Genomic DNA, 17,331 nt, shown 5'->3' with positions numbered 1-17,331 from the left:
TGTACTGCCTGCTTAGGATGATACATGCCATGTGTATTTTTCAAAATATGATTTGTGGTGACAGTAGGTGAAATAAAACCCTGAGGGATTTTAGTTCCAACTATTTAATGTGGGCTTGTGAGTCACCAGAGTATGTGGACTTTAAGCCCTATGCACTAGGAACCCATGTGGGGGGATCCCTGGGTGGCGCAGTGGTTTGGCGCCTGTCTTTGGCCCAGGGCGTGATCCTGGAGACCCGGGATCGAATCCCACGTCAGGCTCCCAGTGCATGGAGCCTGCTTCTCCCTCTGCCTGTTTCTCTGCCTCTCTCTCTCTCTCCCTCTGTGTGACTATCATAAATAAATAAAGAAAAAAATATTAAAAAAAAAAAAAGGAACCCATGTGGGTACTTACTGATGTGGATATTCAGACATGTGAATCCATACGGTACCTCATGGGTCCTTGGTTCTCCTGAAACCAGTTCACTATTCAACGGGGTACCAAAAAAGCAGCCACTGAGTATTTTAAATGGTAACTCTTCGGTCAAAACACAGTGAACCAAAAAAAAAAAAAAAAAAAAAAAAAAGCCCACCAGTGAAGAGCTGTGTGATTTTGTGACTGCTGACTTGAGAAGCTCCTGAAATCATAGGCTTATGTCTCCTATTTCCAGTCATTTCCCTATCGCCTACCAATGGGCTTGGCTCACAGGAGGTGCTCATATTAAATACCAAATGAATTGACAAGGTGGTCGTGAAAGTTTAGCAGAACAGGCAGGAAGAGGGGGAAGCAAACTAGTACAAACTGAAGTACCTTTCACACACCAGACACGTTCTATTTCTTACTCCATGTAACCCAAGATCTTATCCCTACTTTATAATAAGCCAGGATCGAGAAGTAGAGTGAACACAACAGTAGTAGTAGTAGTAGAAGTAGAAGTAGGACACACTTGCCCTGTGTCCAATAGCTGGTAAGAGGAGATAAACTCAAGATTGACCCAGGACCCTATTTATTCTGTATATATTTTCTTTATTCTCTCATTGATGAAAAGAGTTTATGGAGGAAGGGCTACTCTCCTAAGGGTATTTGTCAGTAGGCCTCTTGTTTTTTCCCAGCAAGCAGAGAGCTAAGGAATTTATTCTCAAAGGCATGAGGTTAAAAGTTTCAGTTGTGGTCTTCATAAGGAAAACAAAGTGCCTTGAAAACACGAATAAGGAGACTGTCCTATGAATGTGCTTCAGGGGTTCTAAGAGGACTCATTAAGGCACTGTTTGGGTTCATATATCTGAATATCTACACAAATAAGCACCCAAACAACCTTAAGTTATCTGAGTCACAGTATAAACACGACACACAAGAAGAGGAATGTGTGTGTACTGGTGATAGCTTAAAGGTCATGCTGGGTCTCAATGACACCCAGAAAAACATCTGTACTCTTAATGACAAGGCACCCATCAAACTGTGTCCTTCATTTCACAATTCATCTAAACCTGACTAACCCAGGTCACTCCACTTACTCTGCCCATCTCCTCAGCATACGTATTTTACATTTCTCTATCTACTTTGCTTGGTATAAATTACCTTCATATCAAAATATACCTCTTTTGTCTTGATTGTAATATCCACAAGAGTGGGTTTATCATCTGTTTCTCATTATACCTGTTGCAAAGTTCATCTGCAAACAAAATAAAGGTTGCCTGAGTTAAAGGTAGTGTATAAGCCTCTGTATGAATATTGGGAAATGAAAATAAGGATGCAAAAAATATCTGTGTTGCAAGAAAAATTGGTTGCTCATCATTTTGCTGGTTTAATTTTGTTTTGTTTCACTTTTAATATATAACTTTAATGATTCCCTGTCAATGAAAGCCATGCTTCTTAACACCAGAGTCATACCTTGAGGGGTCATTTACTTTACTAAAAAGTTTTGGGGAAAATTTTAATGTTAAAATAGCCATTTGTGTGTAAAAGAACAGAATAAATAATTCACATGATTTTAAAGATATAACATGGAACTCCCTAAAAAATTGGTACCTGTAGTATATTTCAGGGCCAAAAGAATGCTGTTTTTTAAAAATAGACTTTATTTTCATTTATTTATTTATTTTTAAATAATTCATTAAAAAAATAATCTCTATACCCAATGTGGGGCTCAAACTTACAACCATCGAGATCAAGAGTCACATGCTCTACTTACTGATCTAGCCAGGTGCCCCTAGACTTTATTTTTATTTTTTTAAAGTAGGCTCTATGCCCAACATGGAGCCCAACATGGGACTTGAACTCATAACAAGTGGGGCTTGATCTTGAGATCAAGACCTGCTGAGATCAAAAGTTGGACGCTAACCACCTGAGCCACCCAGGCAGACTTTATTTTTAAAAGTAGTTTTAGATTTGCTTAAAAGTTTAGTAGAAAGTTGAGTTCCTATAGGCCCTTTTTCCCCTCCTCCCTGTCTCTGACCCCTGAAACACATACAATTCCCCTATTATTAACACTTGCAATTTCCTTATTATTAACACTTCCATCAGCCCGTTATGCTTGTTACAAAACTGATAAAGCATTATTGATATGTTATTATTATCCACAGTTTGAATTCTGGTTCATTCTTTGTGTTTGTACATTCCATGGTTTTGACAAATGCAGGTCATGTATACACCATTACAGAATCATATGGAATAGCTTCACCGCACTAAATATCCTGTGTTCCAACTATTTATCCCTCCCTTTTCCCCCACAGAATGCTATGTTTTTGCTGTCTTCTTCTTTTAAGGGCATATTAGTTGAAAAGCAGGAGAAACCCTGACCTTCATATATCATATATATAAATGAAATGCCTTACCATGGCATTCAAGACCCTCCCTGATACAGCCCTAACTTACTTTTTCAGCCTTATTTTCTGCTAGTGATTGCAGATCCCACTCCCATTCTTGGCATACCTTGTGTTTAGGCATACTATTTCCCAGGTTAAACATGCTCTGCATTTTCTAGTCTGCTCATCTTTGTTCATGCCAAGGCTGCTCTAGCTTCTTCCCATCCCTCATTGCTACATGTCATAATCCCTCTGTCTTTCCCACAGTGGGAAATCCCACAGTATCCAAATGCTACTTTCTCCAGGAAACCTTCCATGAAGTCTCCAACTTAAAAAGATACTCTCCATTCTTTGTGTTCCCCATAGCTCTCTGTACCTCTCTTTTAATTCTGATATAACTATTTGGATAAATATATCAGATTTCAAGTTCTAAATGGATGGTGTCTTATTATTCTGTTTTTCCTTTAGTCTTTATGCACGGCTGTTGTTTACTAAATGTTTGCCAACTGAATAACCATTTGTTCCTATGTGAAAATGAAAAAAAAAATAGGGGCACCTGGCTGGCTCAGTTGGTGAAGTGTGCAAATCTTGATCTTGGGGCTGTGAGTTCAAGCCCCACAAAGGATGTAGAGATTACTTAAAAAGTAAATAAAAATTAAAACAGTGGTGCGTGGTGGCTCAGCCGATTAAGTGCCAGACTCTTGGTTTGGCTCGGGTCATGATCTCAGGGTCGTGGGATCAAGCCCTGCACTGGCTCTGTGCTACGCATGGAGCCTGCTCAAGATTCTCTCTTCTCTCCCTCTCCTTTTCCCTCTGCCTCTCCCCTGCACCCATGCTTGCTTTCTCTCTCTCTCTAAAAATAAGTAAATAAATCTTTAAAAAATTAAAATAGAAAAAGAAAACTTACAGTTAAAATGTTTACAAAAATAAAAGGAGAAAAATGAAGATACTTTCTCAATGGTTTAGTTTGGCTAAAACTTAACACTTCCCTAGAAAAGATGATAATCTTCAATGCTTTAAATGAAATATAATTTAAACTGTAACTCTTCCATTCAACAAGGTATATACAGTATATTCACTTTTGCTCTTGATAATTTTAGCAGCAAGATTAGGGCTCTGTAAAGTATTCCCCCCTCACACACACACACACACACACACACACACACACACAGAAAAGACAATGTCAGAAAGAAAAAAACACTTGCCTCTTCATCTCTAAGAAAATATATTACTCAAATACACATTTTCCTTTCCCCCTTTCCCTTCTCTCTGTCCTTTTTATTCTGGGACATCCTGACCTAAAAAACATTACTCCATAGACCATAGTCACTGAAAAGCACAGTGGTTCCCTAGACATTATATTTTATTTTGACTTAGAGATGGGTCCAGGGAGCTTGCTTCTAATTTTGTCTCTAGAAAACATAAGCTACTGTTTCTGCCAAGCTGTAAGTCGAGTAAGTGTTTTTTGTTACTCCATGCAATTACCCATGAAAGAAAAATGATCAAAATATTTGCATGAACAACAGTCCTTCTGAGGGATAAGTAACAGTATCTTAACTTTTCAGCTGGGTGACAGGAGAGTTTTGTATCAGGGTGTATCTATCAATTTTACAACCTTAAGTGTGTTTCAAGCAAAAGTCTTTAGGCAGACACTGTGAGCAAGGACATGAATTTGTGTCATTTATTTTAGACCTTCAAACTTGGTTTTACACTCTATTACAGTCAACGAGCAGACTTTGCATAATACTCCAAAGTACAGTGTATTTCAAAGAAAAATATAACAATATCATGCCCAAATCAAGAACCTCTCTAACTGGAAATGCATCATTATTTGGGAATATAGAAGTGAGCCAGAAAAGATGGCAATGTATAAAATCAAGCATCAGAACTATGTGGTTTACCTTTGGGGTTTTTACGCTGCTCCTTAAGAAAAGGGAAAGTTCTATTAGAATTTCTGGAGAAATGCTGCATCTCCTTACTACAATATCAGCTAATTACATTAGCTATGAGGTAGATACACTCAAAATTCTCCTTAGAGAAGTAGAAACTGAGGCACAGACATGGAAGTAGGTAACGTGCCTAAGAACACACAGTTACTAAAGAGTAGAGCTGGTTTGTGAACCCAGATGGTCAAAAAAATCTATATCCTACACACTTAACTTTTTAAACTTTTTTTCTTAACTTTCTAAACTGGTTAAAAAAAAAACAACAAATCTCTTCCTGATCTTCCAGTCCTAAACTTTCTTTTCTTTCTTTCTTTTTTTTTTTTTTTTTACAGATTTTATTTACTTACTTGACAGAGAGAGCAACCACAAGCAGGAGGAATGGCAGATGGAGAGGCAGAAGCAGCCTCCCTCCTGAGCAAGGACCCTGATACGGGGCTTCATCTCAGGACCCTGGGATCATGACCTGAGCTGAAGGCAGACACTTAACCCACTGAGCCACCAAGGACACCCCTTCTAGTTCTGTCCTAAACAACAATTGATTTAAACAAGCCTTCAATGTACACCTAGGATGTGCCAAGTATAGGAAGTTGGAAATTTACTAAAAAGACTGAGTAATTGTCAAAGAGAAGCTTCTTTGGAGAAAGGTGTTAAGGTGTACAAGAGTAGGTGGCAGAAAAAAGCCTTTCATGGATTCTCTTAAATTTAGTAGCTTTGTTGCAAGTCACCCTAAAGAAACACTTAATCGCTGATTTTTTTCATTCTCTTCTAATTTGTTTCAATTTAACATCATAGTACTCATCAATATGGTTCCAGCTTATTTATCTAGTCCTTCCTATTGATTCATGCATACCATTTTGTAGTATAAATTGACCCTGCGAATTTTCTAATTGAAGTCCTCTCCCATGATGATAGCTGATATCCAGAGAGAAAAATCATCTTGAAATATCAGAATGAAAAATGTCTTTTTTGAGATACTGTAAATCCCTCATTTGACAGATGAAGAAAATAAAAGAATGATTTGCTCATGAACACACAGTTAGGGGCTAACCAAATGAGAATCCAGGTTTACTGTTTCCAATCCTAGCATTTTCTGCACTCTGAAAATGGGACTTTTAACCTATGCCAGTTTTCACAGATCTAGGTTTTTGGAGGTCTTAAGCTATAGGAATGACATCAAATTTATGAAAGAAAGAAGTCTCATGCAAGTATCTATTTATTGGATGGCAAATTAGAATAAAATCACCTGTAACAGAATTTGTTTCTAACAAAAATTAATAAAATCTGAATTCATCAAAAGGTTTAAGGAATAGTCTAATAAAGTGAGCACAGATCAGTCCAAATTTTTACATAATAAATACAGGCATACATATCTTATTTATCTTTTTTGTGGATTGTCATTCTGAACATTAACACTGAAGATAAATGAGCCAGTATTGTCAGATGCATTGAGTTTGAATCTTGACCTATTGCTTGCCAGTTTTGTAATCTCTTTATACCTAATTAACCCATCTGTAAAATAATATTGCCTATCTCATAGAGGTGTTGTGAATATTAAATTAGATAATATATATAAAGCATCTAACATAGGGCCAGACACTTAGTAAGTTCTTAATAAACGTTAATTATGGGCAGTAGTTAGTAATTCTTATACATATCAGTAACCAGAGTAGTAGACTCATGTAAAAGGTGGGCTCAAAGCCTCCAATGCTACCACTAGGGGACAGGAAGAGGAAGAAACAGCAGCAAAGTCCTATTGTTCAAACAGGACTACGCCTTCAACAGATGTCCTGTTTTAAAGATCTCTGGAAAAGGAGTCCACAGCTTCTCTTGGTTATTCATTCCAATGCCTAATTGCTCTTTTGTCCAGGAAAGTCTAGGTCTTATCTGGCTTTTCTCCAACTGTGTTACATATGTTAATAATGTTCCTTTTAAAATAATTTAAAAAATTTTGTAAGCAAATAAATTTAGGAAATGCTAGGTCAAGCAAGGTTAAATGCAGAACTTCTTAAGGCTCATATGCTAATAATTCATGAGAATGTACAAAGGAGAGGAAGGCAAAGTGTGCAACATTTGCAGATTTTCACATTTGACGGAATAGTTTGGGAAGTGATGGTCTAACCTATGTTAGAATTTGTAACTTTCCCCCTCATTTTCTGAAACATAAAAAGCTACCATCTTCTACATATTTGCCCACTACCCCTTGCACTTGAAAAGTGTGAAGCTGTCCCTCAGGTTTTCTTTTAGAGTGACCAAAGGCAAGGATTTACATTGGTTAAAACAACAGGACCCAAGAGAGAAATGATTTCTTAAACCACACAGAAAGGGACCACTATAAAGACTAACATTCTTGGGCACCTGGATGGCTCAGTGGTTGAGTGTCTGCCTTTGGCTCAGGTCATGATCCTGGAGTCCTGGGATCAAGTCCCGCATTGGGCTTCCTGCATGGAGCCTGCTTCTCCCTCTGCCTATGTCTCTGCCTCTGTGTCTCTGTGTCTCTCAGGAATAAATGAATAAGATCTTAAAAAAAAAAAAAAAGACTAACACTCTTTTTATAAAGACCATGCTAAAAGCCTCCAGCCCTGGGTAGGGAGTGGTGGAGAGAGGAGAAAGCTTATATAAAGGATCAGAACCAGAATGACAATGAATTCCCAACAGTAACACTGAAAGCCAGAAAATCAACAGAGCAAGGTCTTCAAAATTCAAAGAAAAAATTATTTCCAACTTGCAATTTCAGATTCAGACAAACAAACCTTCACTCAAGTGTAAGAGTAGAAAGACCTTTTCAGAAATATAGGACCTCAAAAAAAAGTTACCCCCCCAAGTACTCCGAGAGTTCCACATGAGAACGAAAGGAAAATATGGGATCCACAAAACAAAGGACCTAAGTACAGTAGGGGTGGAAGGAAGACCCAGAACAACAGATCCCAAATAGCCTGGATAGAATGGAACAGGAAAGTGAAGAAGGCCATGTGAGATCACCCAAGAAATCAGAATGCCTGATGTATATGACCACCTACTGTCAGAGAGTTTGAGAAAGAACTAGTAAACGTTCTGGAAAAGGAACAATAAAAATGAACAATTTCTAAGTAAAAAAGATATTAACTTCAGAAAAATAAACAGCTATTCATGATCAGAAACAGAATTGTAGTATACTGCCTGGCACAATTTCAAAGCTAATACGATGTACACAACTGATTTTACTTATAATTACAAATACATCATGAAGATGGGGGGAAGGAGAAGTGCGTATTTTGGGAAAAGGGGGTGTTGTGGTGAAGAGCTAACTTCTCTTCCACTGCAGGAAGTCAGTGGGGAATGAATATGTATTTAAAATAGCAGCATTCACATGTTATCTTAAAGACACAGAGGTAAATTCCAGGAGAAATATTTAAAAGAATTAAAGATTACTGTGTCTGAGGAATAGGAACTGTTCTTCATGAAAAGCTTTATTCTGACTTTCAAAACTACGTACAAGTATTACTTTCATAAAAGTAAAAACTAAGCTAAAAAATCTCTTATTTTTTTAGAAGATTTTATTTATTTATTCATGAGAGACACAGAGAGAGAGAGGCAGAGGCAGAGGGAGGAGCAGGCTCCTTGTGGGGAATCCGATGCGGGACTCAATCCCAGGACCCCGGGATCATGGCCTGAGCTGAAGGCAGACACTCAACCACTGAGCCACCCAGGCGTCCCTAAGCTAAATATCTTTTAATTACAGTGTCTTCCCATGATTTCACTGAAGTAAATATACTCCTTGCATGTTTCTCAGTCCTCCTAAAAGGAACTATAATGGAAAAGTAGAGAAAATTTTAATGTAGTTTCAAGTAAAATAAAGAAAAATCAGAAAATATTTTTGATGCTTGATCAATAGTTGACTGTCCTTTTGGCTCAAGTATTCAAAAAATTCTGTCAATTCATTTCTTTTCCTTCACTGGTATCAAGTATTTTGATCAGTAAAGCAGGAAAAACCTGGATCACATTAGCAGAAGTACAACTTAATAATAGATAACAATTTTGAAGTACTTACATGACAGGCACACTACCTTAAAATCATAACATATGTAATTTATAATTTATCAATGCATATATGTGTAATTTATACACATATACATACATATAATTTATATCTATGAATAGTCCTATGGGTTATACACAATCATTATCACTACCCAATGGATTGAAAACGTTAGACAGGAAGGGGTTAAGTGCACGAAGCCTGAGTGGCTCATTCAATTAAGCATCTGACTCTTGATTTCAGCTCAGGTCATGATCTCAGGGTCCTGGGGTTGAGCCCCACGATGAGCCCCACATTGGGCTCTGTGCTCAGTACAGAGACTGTTTGTCCCTCTCCGCCCCCCACCCCGCTACTCCCCTTACTCACACTCTCTCAAATAAATAAAATACTAAAAAACAAAAAAAGAGGTTAAGTGCTTTACCTGATGTCACACAGGTAATAGGTAGTGGGATATGAGTCCTGTGTGGTTTCTCAGAATAGAGAACTTATTACTTTGGACACCATGAATTAAGAAAGGGATTAGAAATGGATTCTTTGCTATGTCATTTGTTTCTTCAATGTGAAAAAATACGTTTTCATCCTGTTATCTACTTAGACTATATTAAGACCCAAATCTAATGCTTCTATGGCTTGGTTCTCCATTGATACTCCCACTGATAACTCTGGCAGATGCTGAAGCATTCCAATATGTAACCATATATGTACTTTTCTTTATAATGAGCCAGAAGGTCTTGTAACAAATTTTCAAATTCAGATCAACAAAGGGCCTATCATCAGCTTTTAGAGAAGGCCATGTGCACTTACGTTTTTCAAGAGATCATTTTCTCTTACATGGGTCACATCTTGTTTAGATAGCTTGCTTAATCCAGTCCTGAGGTGTCAGGAGACAGGAAAGATTACAGGATCATGCCCTCATCCACAGTCATCACTTCCTCTGCTTCCTGAGTTGGAGATTCATGTCCTCTTTTTCACCGTGGTCAAACTAACTCAAGCTTGGTTCTTTTGCTAAAATTGCCTTCATGTGTTTCTAACGGGAGGCTTACTAGTAATTGAATCAACACTAAACCTGAATCTGTTGAGCAGTGAGTTACTCTGGTTTAATTGAAATTCCTACTTTACCAAGTATACACTAGCAGCCAGTGCAGCATGATGTAGAGGTCATAAGAAAGAAACTGGAATATTCTCCCTGGCTAGCTCCCCTGCACAGTTTGGTTTTGGCTTTGCAGAGAGAGGGTGATGAGGATGGAAGACAGGAGCCTCAGTGGAAAGGAAAAAAATTAAGGGAATGGTCCAGGAGTCTGTAACTATTTGGAAAGGAGGGGCCACCAAAGATCTGCCGGAGTACTGTTTCTCTTTGCTTTATCCACCTCTCAAACATTGTCAAGGGCCCTCTTGCAACCAGGAAAAGATAAGAGTGGTAGTGGTTTTAAATAATGCTTTACTACTGAAGTACCTCAAATAGCTTGAAATCATCACCGATGGAAAGGCATTGTCTTATTCAGAATTGTTTAGTCTGGCAAAATGATGTGATACACTATGCTTCTGTGTACTCTTGTTTTTAATTTACTGTGCCAAGCACTCTTAATGAGAAGACAATGGTCTGAAGCTAAACAAACATGAGAACAAAAGTGTCAAAACAGATGTAGCCAGATTGCCATTGGTTATGGGCTGATCTGCAGATTTTCACTAGCTATCCTATGTATTATCTCAAAAAATATTATAATGTGATATTAAAATATAAACTTTTTTATGTCTAAATAGTCCTTCTGAGCTATTATAGCATTATCAAAAATATTTTACACAAAAACATTTGACACAATTCAAAACATTCATGATTTTTAAAAATCTCTAGGAAGAAAAGGGAACTGATAAAACAATAATCTGATAAAGCATATCCATAAACAAACAAACAAAAAACTAAAGTAGCCATCATACTTGATGATGAAATATTTAAAGCTTTCCTTTGAGATCAGGAATGAGATAAGCATACCATCTATCATTACTTCTATTCAACAGTGTACTAGAAATCCTATCGAATGTAATAGGGAAGAAAAAAACAAGGATTAGAAAAGAAAAAATAAAACTAATGACAAGTCTTTATATATATATTTATAAGCATTACAGTTAATAAGATAATTTAGCAAAGTTGTTGGATATAAGGTCAACCAGTATTAAAAATGAACTGTATTTTTATTAGCCAGCAACAAATAGAAAATGACATTTTAAAATGATTTTTATGATAGTATGAAAAACATCAAATACCTAGCACGGAAATTTAGCAAAATATGTATAAGACTGCTGTAATGAAGACTCAAAAATATTATTTAAGAAAAAGCATCTAAAAAAAAAAGCATCTAAATAAATGAAGAGATACACCATGTTCATGGACTAGAATATTCAATATTGTAAAGTTGTCAATTTGCTCTATATTTATCTATAGTTCAGAAAAATTCCAATAAAAATATTAGCATTTTTGTGTGGAGAGTTAAATACTGAGTCTAAAATGTATATGGAAATTCACAGAGCCAGGAATAGCCAAGGCAATCTTGAAGAGAAGAATAGCACTGGAAGATTTTACTACCAGATATTAAACCCAATTATAAAACTACAGCAATTAAGATAATATATTAATTAGTGCAAAGAGAAAAATAGACCAATGCAACAGGAGAGCAAGTCAAGAATCAATCCCACATATATATAGTCACCTGGTTTATGGCCAAAATGTCACTGCAGTGTAATGGGGAAAGGATCACCTTGTCAATAAATGAAGTGGGTCAACTAGATACCCATATGGAAAAAAGTGAATCAACCTCTACCTTAAAACATATACAAGAATCAGTTTCATACAGACTACAGATCTAAATGTGAAATATGAAACAAAGTATTTTTTAAAATAAAAACTAGAATAACACTTCATCAACTTTGGAGTAGGCAAAGATTTCTCTGGCAGGATATAAAAAGCACTAATTATAAAAGAAAAATTAGATAACTTGGATGATATTTAAGATTTAAACTGATTATTAAGTAAATGAAAAAGTAACACACAGTGGGGGAGAGGATATCTGCAATACAGGTATTTGACAAAGCATGCTTTATTTTTATTATTATTATTTTTTAACAAAGTATGCTGCAGAACTTATATCTAAAGTACACAATATAAAAATGGGCAAAAGACTTGAACAGGCAGTTCATGAAAAAGAATTGCCAAATGGATAATAAATATTTTTTTAAGTGCTTAACTTTTTAGTTATCAGAGAAAGGGAAATAAAAATTACAGTGTGATACCAGCATAAGCCCACCAGCATGGCTAAAATGAAAAAGAAAATGTCAAGTACCAGAAAAGCTGTGGACTAAGTGGAACACTCAGACACTGCTGGGAGGAGTATACATGGTACAGCTGTGTTCAAAACTAACTGGTAGTACCTCTTAAAGCTGAACACATCCTATGGCTCACATATACATCTAACAGAAATGTGAACCCCTGTTCACTGAAAGACCTATATGAGAGTGTTCCTAGGTGTTCTATTTGCAATAATGAAAAATGCCTGATTGCCCATCAATAGGGACAGATAAATACATTGTGATATATTCACATAATGAAATACAGTGATAAGAATGAAGAGTAAATGTGATTAACAAATGGTGAGCAAAAGAATCCACATACAAAAGAGTAAACAATGTATCATTCTACTCATATAAAACCCCCAAACAGGCAAACTAATCCATGGGTTAGAAATTAGAACAGTAAGAGGGCTGCTGGAAGGCTGGTATTGTTTTGTTTCCTTATCTCAGTGCGAATTACACTTTTGTTCATTTGTGAAAATGATTTACAGACTTTTGCCTATGCATTCTGTACTTCAATAAAAAGCTTAAACAGGAGAGATGGGTCCTGGGAGTGGGAGTGGACAGAAGGAAACATGCAGATCAACCACATAAGCCAAAAAAAACCAAAAAAAAAAAAAAACAAAACAAAAAAAACTTCCATTTGTGTTAAAAAGATTGTTACGGAATTTCTAGGGTATTTATTTAAGAATTTTTCTACTCAGAAGTTACAAAATAGTATTAAAATTAGTCTCAATAAACTACTTTCTAACTGACTTCATTGTGTAATAAAGGCTCAATACATAGTCAATTAAGGTCCTCGGGTCAGAGTAAACAGGGAAGGTAAAAATTTAGAGAAAGTACATTTTATCCTAAGGAGTATTGAAAGTTATGTTTTTGCTATATATCTGCCTGGCTTATATGTAAGGCATATTCTGCTTTACAAGAACTCTGTATTTTTTTTTTTTTTTAATGCAGGAAATCTTTTCCCAAATACTAATGCTTAGATCAGGAATCCTATGTTTGCAAAGTTAACATGTTTGGATCAGTTGAGTTGTCTCTGGAAACATTCTATTTAAATGAAATAAAGTCAGTGGCTTAAATCCAAGCTACCAAATCTATGGTAATTATTTAACTCCTCTTTGTATCAACAATCTATTTCATAAACTTTTTTTTCTTAAAAGAGTTATCATATTTTACTATAGCTTTACTCTTTCAAAGCCCCTCCTTGTTTTACTTTTCTTTTCCTTTCTCAGTATCTTAATATCAGTACATGCTCAATCAGTAATATAAAACTCAAACCATCTCAAATCAAGATAACCAATTACCTAATACTATGTGCAAGGTATTTTTCAGGCCTCACAAGGAATACATTATATAATGCAGTTCTTGACCTTGAGAAACTTACCAAGGTGAAAGACGTTTAATAACAGAAGGCAGCATAGAAACCAAACTAGTGATAGAGACATTAAGTGCTCTAGAAATGTAGTAGAAAAAGACAACATGTTCTGAAATAATCCAGGATAACTTCATAGTAGAGATGGGTTTTGAATTCTGAGAACCCTGTGGGATGATTAGGATTTGGATTATTATTATTATTATTTTTAAAATTTTTATTTATTTATGATAGTCACACAGAGAAAGAGAGATTGGCAGAGACATAGGCAGAGGGAGAAGCAGGCTCCATGCACCGGGAGCCCGACGTGGGATTCGATCCCGGTCTCCAGGATCGCGCCCTGGGCCAAAGGCAGGCGCTAAACCGCTGCGCCACCCAGGGATCCCGGATTTGGATTATTATTGATAAAGATATTCCAAGGAAAAGATATTTGTTTCTACTATCTAGCATGTATCTTATATTTTCTGAGTTTGATTAGGCCTAAATGACTATGATATCAAAATGATTAAATTTTGTGTTAGGACATATGCTTGCAAATTGGACTGATTTCTTAGTCAACTGGGTCAACTGTTTGGGTCAACTGTTTCTATCTTGTAACTGGCTAGAGATGTGGTTATATCAGTGCCAAAGAGATTTCTTTGTAAATGGCAGAGATTTCTATGTAAATCTGACCACACTTATATCAAACTGACACATTTGGCTCTTATTTTAGACAATTAAGCAAACTTTCCCAGTCTATATAATAGGTCTAAAATCAAAAATAAACTAAAATCAGAGTTTTAGGAAGTGTAAGACAACAGTAATGTCATATCCAACAATCTTACATTAAAAATATTCATCTGGTAATGCAAAGCCAAAAAAAATAAGAATAATGAATGTTTTACTTTTTCCAAAAGAAGTGACTTAATTCAAAGAAGTAGGGTGAAAAAAACGAAAACAAAAAACAAACAAAAAACAAAGAAGTTAGGTGAGCCATGGGGTTCACGTGTCTAGAACCTATGAAGAATATTAGAACTGCTGTTCTGCTCCTGAGTTTTGCTACTGGCACTTTGCCAAAACAAGAAACTGAACCTGGGTTTCTTTTTTCTGCAACTGTGATTAATAATATGTATCTATCAGGTAATATCTAAATATTCTGGAGAAAAAAAGCTAAGGGAACGATTGTAAGCAAGTAAGAAGTAAGTAAGACTTAACTATAGTAATGGAAAACTTTTGATAGCATGGATAATGAAAATCTGTATTATCCCAAAGTTGTAACTTCCATTTTAGGGGTGAGAAGACAAAACTAACATTTTTTGGACACATATTACACACCAGGCACTGTGCTAAGTCCAATATCATGATTGGATACTGGTTACTTAATCAAATAAGTTGCTTTTCTTAGCATTGCTAGAAAATAAGTCTCCTAAAAGTTCAAACGAATACTGCAAGTATGAAAAGGTAGGCAGACTTGCAAAAGAAGTCAGGCATTTGAATAATTCACAAACTGTGATATTCAAATTAACATTCAAATAATATTCAACTAATGATAATTCAAATCAATGGAGGGATATGATGCAAATAACTGCATAACAAGTAATTCAAAATATATTTGTACCTGGTTTTAGCATATATAATGTTGGGTTTTATTTCCAAGGTTGTTAGTTTCCTTTATTTTTTGGGGGGGGGGTGGAGTTTGAATATATTTCTTTTTTTTAAATAAATTTATTTTTTATTGGTGTTCAATTTGCCAACATATAGAATAACACCCAGTGCTCATCCCGGCAAGTGGTTTGTTTATATCAGCATGGGTTTTACAATAATATGTTAGCATGTACACTAAACTTTTGTTTTTACTTATCTAACATATTCTAGTGCCTCACTTCAGGAGCTGGCAAGGTACAGCAGCAGATCAGCTTGGTATTAATAAGTCAACAATAAGAGCTTATTACATACCTATTATATGTTAGATACTTGTGGAATAAAGAAGAGAATAAAACATGGTCTTATCCTCAATTACTATGTAATTTGAATTAGGGGAATATATAAAACAGAAAATACCATCAGACAGTCTCTAAGTAAGGGCTAAATAGCGTGATATAGACCAATACAAAAGAGAGGATTTTATTTTTTCATTTTAACAAGTATTAATGATCCTGGTCGTTTACCAAACATGTCCTAGGCATTTGGGACATACCAGTCAGTGACCAAACTAGACAAAGCCCCCTATGTCTTTATGGGGTTCATATGCTAGTGTGAGAAAGTGGACAATAAACAATAAATACAATAAATGAGTAAATGATACAGTACGTTAAAGGATGATGAATACTTTAGAAAAAAGAATATGAAGCAGGGGGAGGGAAAGGGCAGTGAGGAGGGCAGATAATTCAACAACAGAGGGGTAGAGGCAGTCCTTACTACAAGTGAGATCTTAGCCAAGATTAGAAAGGGCTGATGAGAAGATGTCAGAGGATGAGGGCTCAAGGAAGGAACAAGAACTAGAGCAAATGCACTAAGGCAGGGGCATGCCTGGAATGTGGAAAGAACAGCGAGGAGGCCAATGTGGCTGGAGCTGATTGAGGAAAGGACAGACAGGTTGACCAGGGTCGGGTGGGGGTCTGGGGCTGACTGGGCTTTTATCCTAAGTGAAGTGAGGAGTTGCAGTTGGGTTGTAAGCTGAGTGACGGATCTGACTTACATTTTAACATGATCCCTCATGGGCTGAGACTAAGCACTTGGGAGGTGAGGGTAGAGGCAGGACAACCTGTCAAAGAGCGGGATAGCAACGCAGGCAAGAGATAATGGCTTGGATTAGAGTGCTGGCAGTGGAATGGGGAGAGGAGATATATTCTGAACATATTTTCAGTGTAGAGTAGCAATTAATAGTAATGTATTAAGAGGAGGTTTCATGGCACAGAGGTTACTTGAACCTGACCTTGAAGGATAGGAGAGGAAGGATTTGAAAAGGTTGAAGAATTAGGAAAGGCATTCCAGGATGTAGTAGGCTTGGAGGCAAGAGTGAGTCTGGTTATTCTTGGGACAATGTGATTAGTCCAAGTAAAGCAAGGCAGACTAATCACTGGCGTGTGGAGAGAAATAAAATACACAAAGTGGAAACAGATTATACAGAGCTTTGAAAGCTAGGCAGAGGTGTTTAGACATCACAATGTTCAGTATGGTGCACTACTTCACATATTAGAAGGCTGATAGGCTTTGAGGACCACTTATCCCGAAGATTACACTGGATGGCTGAAAGTTCCTCACTTAGAAAGTCAGCTAAAAGGCTGTACAGGAATCCCAGCATGAGGTAATAAGGGATGATACACATGTAGATAATTAACAGTTGACTGTTTTAAATTTACTTTATAATGCAAACCATTCACCACTTGTGGGAACTTCAATCTTGGGTTGGCAAATCTCTTACCTGATAAAATTTACATGGGTCTAAAAAACTGTGTACTCAAATAGCCACACGATCTTAATTCTGAGGTTACTGGGGTTGGATAGCAGCTGCTATCAGCTGCATATGTAATTCCTGTGTCTCTAAATTAGTTACAGGTTCAAACAGCATCTACAAAAAAAGAGTAATCTAGTAGAGGTTTACAGAAATTTAGTTCCATTTAAATGAGTCTGATTCACTATCACATATATTTTTGCAAATATTCCACACTAGTAGATGGATATGAGGCATTTACTGGAAAACTTTCTTACACCTAATTGAAGGGTGTCCAAATGAAGCTAAAATAACAGAACCCATGTCAGTTCTGTTGACCTAATACAATGAAGAAACTGACTCTGCTAAGATTTCCTCTGGTGCAAAGAACATGTACTTTATAAGGAGCTATGATGATTTTAGAGTTTCCTAAGGGTTACCTTATTCAAGTTATAGGT

The 17,331-nt window shown here is 36.4% G+C and overlaps 1 protein-coding gene across 4 annotated transcripts in view; it reads right to left on the bottom strand.

The window, feature by feature from the left end:
* PPARG (peroxisome proliferator activated receptor gamma) overlaps window positions 1–17,331 on the bottom strand; it is a 132,650-nt gene that overhangs the window by 51,398 nt on the left and 63,921 nt on the right. The gene's annotated exons all lie outside the window — the stretch shown is intronic.

Source organism: Vulpes lagopus, chromosome 7 (assembly GCF_018345385.1).
Source record: "Vulpes lagopus strain Blue_001 chromosome 7, ASM1834538v1, whole genome shotgun sequence".
Lineage (NCBI taxonomy): Eukaryota > Metazoa > Chordata > Mammalia > Carnivora > Canidae > Vulpes > Vulpes lagopus.
Note: the sequence above shows the minus strand (reverse complement) of the source record. Positions and strands in the feature narration are given on the sequence as shown.